We start from the raw sequence: 6,000 nt of genomic DNA, 5'->3' as shown, positions 1-6,000 counted from the left end.
GTTACATTCATCTTCCAAGCTTGAAGAAAAAGAACATTGCAGGGTCATGGCCCCTTGTGAGTCAGCACACTGAAAAACAGAAAATGCATTTAATATAATGAGAGCCGAGCAGCTAAGTTGCAGCTCACGCTAACTTAAGGCCTATGAGTATATTCAATATGGTTTTAATAACGCAAATGTTAATACAAGCTTAATTGAACATAATAAAAACATTTTATTCATCATTATTAGTTTGCGTAAACATTGGTGGCCACTCATCGCGGTGACAATTCAAGTGCACGTTTAAGCAAAATCGCTATTATTATAGTTTCTATGCGGCATCATTACATATTAATATATAAACGTCTCATGTTAATATAGATTATATAAGCTACGCTCTCTCAACAGTATTCATTGGGAGAATACATTTTAGAATTAAGAGATGGAAGGCCATGTTGGGCCGATTATCACTGGCCTGTGTGATCTGTATGGCTGTGTATTTTCCTTCTTCTTGTTTTGTTTCTCTCTGTATTTCAGGCAATACCCTTATTGGCAATATTAGGTCTATACATTGGTAATTTTTCCTCCAGTTAGGCCTCATTTTGGCCTGCTTTACATACTTATTTGGAGTAATATAGGCCATGACCTGAAACGAAAATAGCTACTATTCATCTTTAGGTGACCTTTATTCCTCCATGGGCAGGTGTCTTCAAGTCTATCCTTTTTGGGGGGAATACATTTTTCACAGTAGTGAGCTAAAAAAAAACATTTACAAGTCCCCTACTGACACTTATGGATATTGTGGCGGAACATCCTTGGTGTAACTTGGGTCCTAGGTCTCACCTGGTTGTGCATTTTAGGTTTGAAGCTGGAAAATAGGTTTAGCCCCTATTTTCAAACCTATTTATTCCTATGAATACTGTGACCGAACATCTGTGGTCTATTTTGGATGTATGACTTTATTTGTCATAAATACAGGGTTTGCAGCTTGAAAATGTAATACTGCATACTATGGAGATCGGTCCAATATGGTGCCACCTCTCTTATTGAAGTTTTAAGCATTTGCTACACAGTAAGACATTGTATACAACTTTGATTTATCATGGTTGTCACCTTTCTTCTTGGCATTTCAATTCAGTTCAGAAATTCGTTACTGTCCACTCTTTATTTCGGACCTGTAGCGCCGCCACATTCTTTATTGACGCCTCTATTGTTTCAAGTGTTCGACTTTTAGGCTGATAATATGTCATCTTATACTACTAGGATTGGTTCAAAATAGCTGCTGCTTTCGCCATCGGCACTGTATACTGTTATCACCTTGCTCTAAAATACGCTATTCTGTACCATTTACAAAGGACCAAAATGGCAGCTGCTCCCTTCACTGGTGTCTCTGGCTTTTACATTAGGTTTTCAGAGAGGCATCCGTCTAGTCTTTACCTGGTATCCCTTGGTGTGTTTTTCCTTTGGTATAAACACATGTGGCGGTTTGTTTGAGGTCGTTTGGGGAGGTTATAAGGACGGACTGGCGTCCTTCATGTTCATGAGGATTTCTGGAAAGGCTGTTTTTGCCACCCGATGGGATAGAGTCAAGAAAAGATCCACTCTGCTGCATTTATAAAGTAAGCGGACACATGAAAAAAAAAACGCTTTGTGATAACAGTTTATATTGAGGTAATTAAATCAGTCGATGGAGTGTAGTGCAGTCATTTTTGTAATTTTTTTAATTCTTTTGATAGAAGTATATTAAAGAGGAGACTACTAGCAATATTTGAACAACTACATTTGCGTCATGATGATGTAAAAGGGTGTTTTCGCTCGTTTGTAGAACAGCTTGGCTAGTCGGCTGGCCCGAAATCAGGTGTCTGATATCTATTTCAGAGTTCATAGTCTGCAGTCAATTTCTGCTAGAGGTAACATTAGTTTAAGTTGTGGCTCTTATTTTCTTAGTCCTTGTATGCCATGTGAGGGGGGAATAGGGAGTGTGGTCTCATTCCCCCTCTGCTTCCCTCTCTCCCAAGCAGTGGCTTTATCTCCCTTGAAGGCAATCTTCACCTTATTTTTATCTCTATCTTGGCTGAGTCTGTTTTCATTTCCCTTTGTGTTTTTTGTAATTATTGTTTGGTTATAGGTATCTGTACATGGGCACATAGATTGGGATAGGTCTGGCGCAACACATTGAAACGCACTTTAGACGTGTGCTCTAACTGTTCTTTCACATGGAGGTCATTTAGCTGTTTCAAATGAACATTCAGTTATGTTTAGATTGCATGCTGATTTTGGTGACAATTTTCACTGTGGTTTAAGTTTTTTATTTTCTTGGGTGATTACTGCTTTGTAGAATTGGAGATGTAATTACCAAGTTTAGGTTGCAAAAGATCAAGTGATATCTTGATTTTTTATTTTCAGATTTTTTCAGCGATAGGACCATAGACTCCCTTGTGTGTTTCTTTTCAAAAGGAATTGGAAAAATGCTGTGTGTCCTGAAGAAGGTGGGTGACTGGCGTGGTCAAGTAGCACTGAAACATGTGTCGGCACGACATTTGGTTGGATATGATAATTGATTTGTCTCTTCTCTCTAAGTGGATCTCAGACACTAAGGATATAAATGCCCTACTTTAGGAATAATGGACCTTAACTTGTGAAAGATATTTTGTATCAAGCACACCATAACTAATCAAATGGAGTCCAGAAATAGTGTGAGCTGGACATAAGAAAAAGTTTAAATTATTGTTTGTATCACTGAGATTAAATTTGTCTATGTTAGGCTTAAATTCGTTTGGAGGTCCTTTTGAGAAGAAAAATATTGCTTTGATTGTATTATGTGTTTTTTTAATTGGTGAGTTTGTGTGTGTGTGGTATGATGGTATGTATGATGGATGCATTTATTAGGGAGTAAGATATTTAGGTCCTACAGATTGAGAAATATACCATGGATGATGCCATTAATTACAATTATGAGTATAAGTGAATAATTTAGATTTTGACTATAGGAAATGTTGTTTGATATGCAATTGGTATGACTGAAAGATAATGTAACTTATTGACCTTTTCCTTTTCTATTATAATGTGGGATTATACCTAGTGGAGCCACATTGGAGGTGGGTTGTTTCTTTGTTCTCTGTAGTTTCATGGAATACATGGCGACCAAGCCAGACCGCAGGATGGGATCTTGTGAAGCTGTGGGAGGATTGATACTACATGATAAACTAATGCAGCAGCTGAGTGTCCAATCAGTTTTGCACAGCACTGATCTCATGCCTAGTGAGATAGTTGCTGAAGGAAAAAAATAGTTGGTACATTGTTGTACCTTATGTGGATAATTTGGCAGGATGGACTGAAGGCTTAGCCCCATAGATGAATCCATGGCCACAAGAAAGTTGCTTTGACCCACGTGACATGGCAAATGTCGAGGACTGTATTCTTTATGGTGAGGAGGACCCAGACTGGGATTATCCCTACATGCGGATACCAGACAGCATAGCTATGACAAAATATGCCAGACAGCACAACCTGCAATGTCTGTCACTCCCATGTATTAGATGACTCTGATAAGTAAGGGATCTAGGATACCTTATTATGTTCTTTGGCAACAAATGGACAAGGACTAACTTAAAAAGGTGTTATTTTCACTTACAGGGGGAGCAGGGAAGTTAATAAGGTCTTTTGAAAAGCAAATTGCAGACATCACCCTGGCAGTAGGTGACATGAGTTTACTTAGCTCTCTTATAGAAGAATGGACAGATACTGTTTTTCAGAAAGCTGGAGTTCGAAATGTTACCCTCACTGAGACTAGGTGTGATGGTTCCCCATTCAATTTAGTATGGACAGTAGTTTGGGATCAGTTGAGGAAAATGTATGCTGACAGACCAGACATTGGGGCCCTCATGACTCAATCAATGCTGCCAAATGAGGATCCCCCTCAGTTTCTCAGTAGGATGAAAGAAAAGTGGACTCAAGAAGAAAGTCATGGTTGGGAAGTAACAGGGAGAAATGCTATGTTGTTCTACAATGCAGTGAAGCATACTTTATCCTCTGATGTCCCTGAGACCCTTGTCATTATAGTGGCATTGGAAACTAATCCCTGGAGAGAGATACAGACACAAGAAGAAAGAAAAGGAGAGAACCAAGTAGGAGGTGAAAGAGAAAGAAGCTGCTAAGTTAGTGCAGTAAATGTTGGCAAAGAAAGGAGCAGTGGAAGGAGCTATAGTAGTAGCCACCACTGAGATGACTGCAAAGTCTGTGGGATCAGTCCCAGGGACCACTCAACAACAGAACCCACAACAGCAGAATGATGTAGGAGCACAAGGAAGTAGCAGAGGAGGGCAAGGATGAATAGGAAGGGGCATGCTAGGTCCCCAAAAGATGGATCAAAAGTGCCATTACTGTCATAGGTATGAACATTTCATTAGAGATTGAAGGACTAAGAGATGGGATGAACAAAACAGAAGGACAGGTGTTTACAATAAGCTAGGAAATACAGTGGTGCAGCCATAAGTAAACATAATAATAAATGTGCCTCAGACACCACCAGAAAATGTGCCGCAACCAGCAAATCTTGAGGTGCAACAAATATCACCACAGCAAAGTTACCTAGCACCCCCCAATGACAACTCCAACTCAAAGTGAACAGGGAGGTGTGATTGGGACAGGAGGAAATCCCTTCCAGACAAATTATGTGGAAGGATACATGCAATGAATGTGCCCACAGAGTAGTTCATGTGTTGAGTATTGTCAGTGACGCACAGGCCAATTGAGGAACCCACTGTGATGGTAGCTATTAATGACAAGTGGTATGCATTACTTATAGATACGGGAGCAACCCAAACGTGTATTAGATAGTGAGACCTTCCATTTTCGGATAAATCAATAGGCACACAAGAGTTCTTTGCGGCACTAATGAAAGTTATGATAAATGACAGAGTATGGGTCGAATGATAAAACATCTTAGGCAAAATGCATAGCACTCCCAGTGAGTCTTAATGTCAAGCCGAATGGTGACCTGCCAAAGAACACCACATTATAACAACTTGTTAGAAGGGTTGTAAAAAAAGAGACAATTGTACAGAAGGGTCTGAACATTAGGCTCCAGGAGCTGGAATATCCATTAATGTATTAAAATGTATTGATACAATACCCAGGGTGATTTATCTATTCAATTTTAAGGGTTCCTTAGAAAACCTAAACAGTGACCATCATATTAGTTAAATTAGAAACAATAATAGCAAGGCGCCAGATTGGTTGTACCAAAATAAAACACTTGTGTTGAAACTACACAAAGGAAATTAAGGATGTGTTTTATTTAAGGTAGACGGGGCCAGAGCAAATTCTGCTCACCACATAGACAGACATCAGATGCACTAACCATCAGGATCGGATATACGCATCCCATCTGAAGAGAATACCACCATCCACAGTGGTATCACTATTAGACACCAACATAATGGAGACATCAGCACCAGTTTCAGGACCCGTTAAGGACTGAAGAGGAACTTTTTCAAAAGATCTCTGTGATATCTGCAGGTCTGGTGATGGCATAATTGTTTTGATTTAGACAAAGTAACTGTAAAGATTCACTGAGCTAGGCAAATGTCTCATCAGTCAGCAAGTGATCCATTGCAGCAGGTCCCTGATTAATTATCCATCTTTATAGCAAAACGATTGTCACCCACTCCAATCTCTCTGAACCCAGAAGAGCACCAATACCAGCCCCATCTAATAATACATTAATGGGAGGAATCCTTGGACACCTAGGTACTAACTGTAAATTATGTTTAGGTCTCCGGACAACATACATCAACATAACTTCACCACCTCCTGATTGGGGGCTAGAAGAAGTAACACCCCAAAACATGCAGATAGAGAAATAATTATTGGACAGTTTAGGCAGGGATATAGATAACAACCTTGAGGGTGATTTTCAGCTGGACTTTGATACAACTGGGATAGAGAAATTGGTAAAAATGGATAACTGAATGTAACTTTGATACCACCAGAATAGAGGAGTTTGTTGCAAATTGTACA

This window comes from Pleurodeles waltl, chromosome 11 (assembly GCF_031143425.1).
Source record: "Pleurodeles waltl isolate 20211129_DDA chromosome 11, aPleWal1.hap1.20221129, whole genome shotgun sequence".
In the NCBI taxonomy this organism is placed as follows: Eukaryota; Metazoa; Chordata; class Amphibia; order Caudata; family Salamandridae; genus Pleurodeles; species Pleurodeles waltl.
This window is presented reverse-complemented; position numbering follows the sequence as displayed.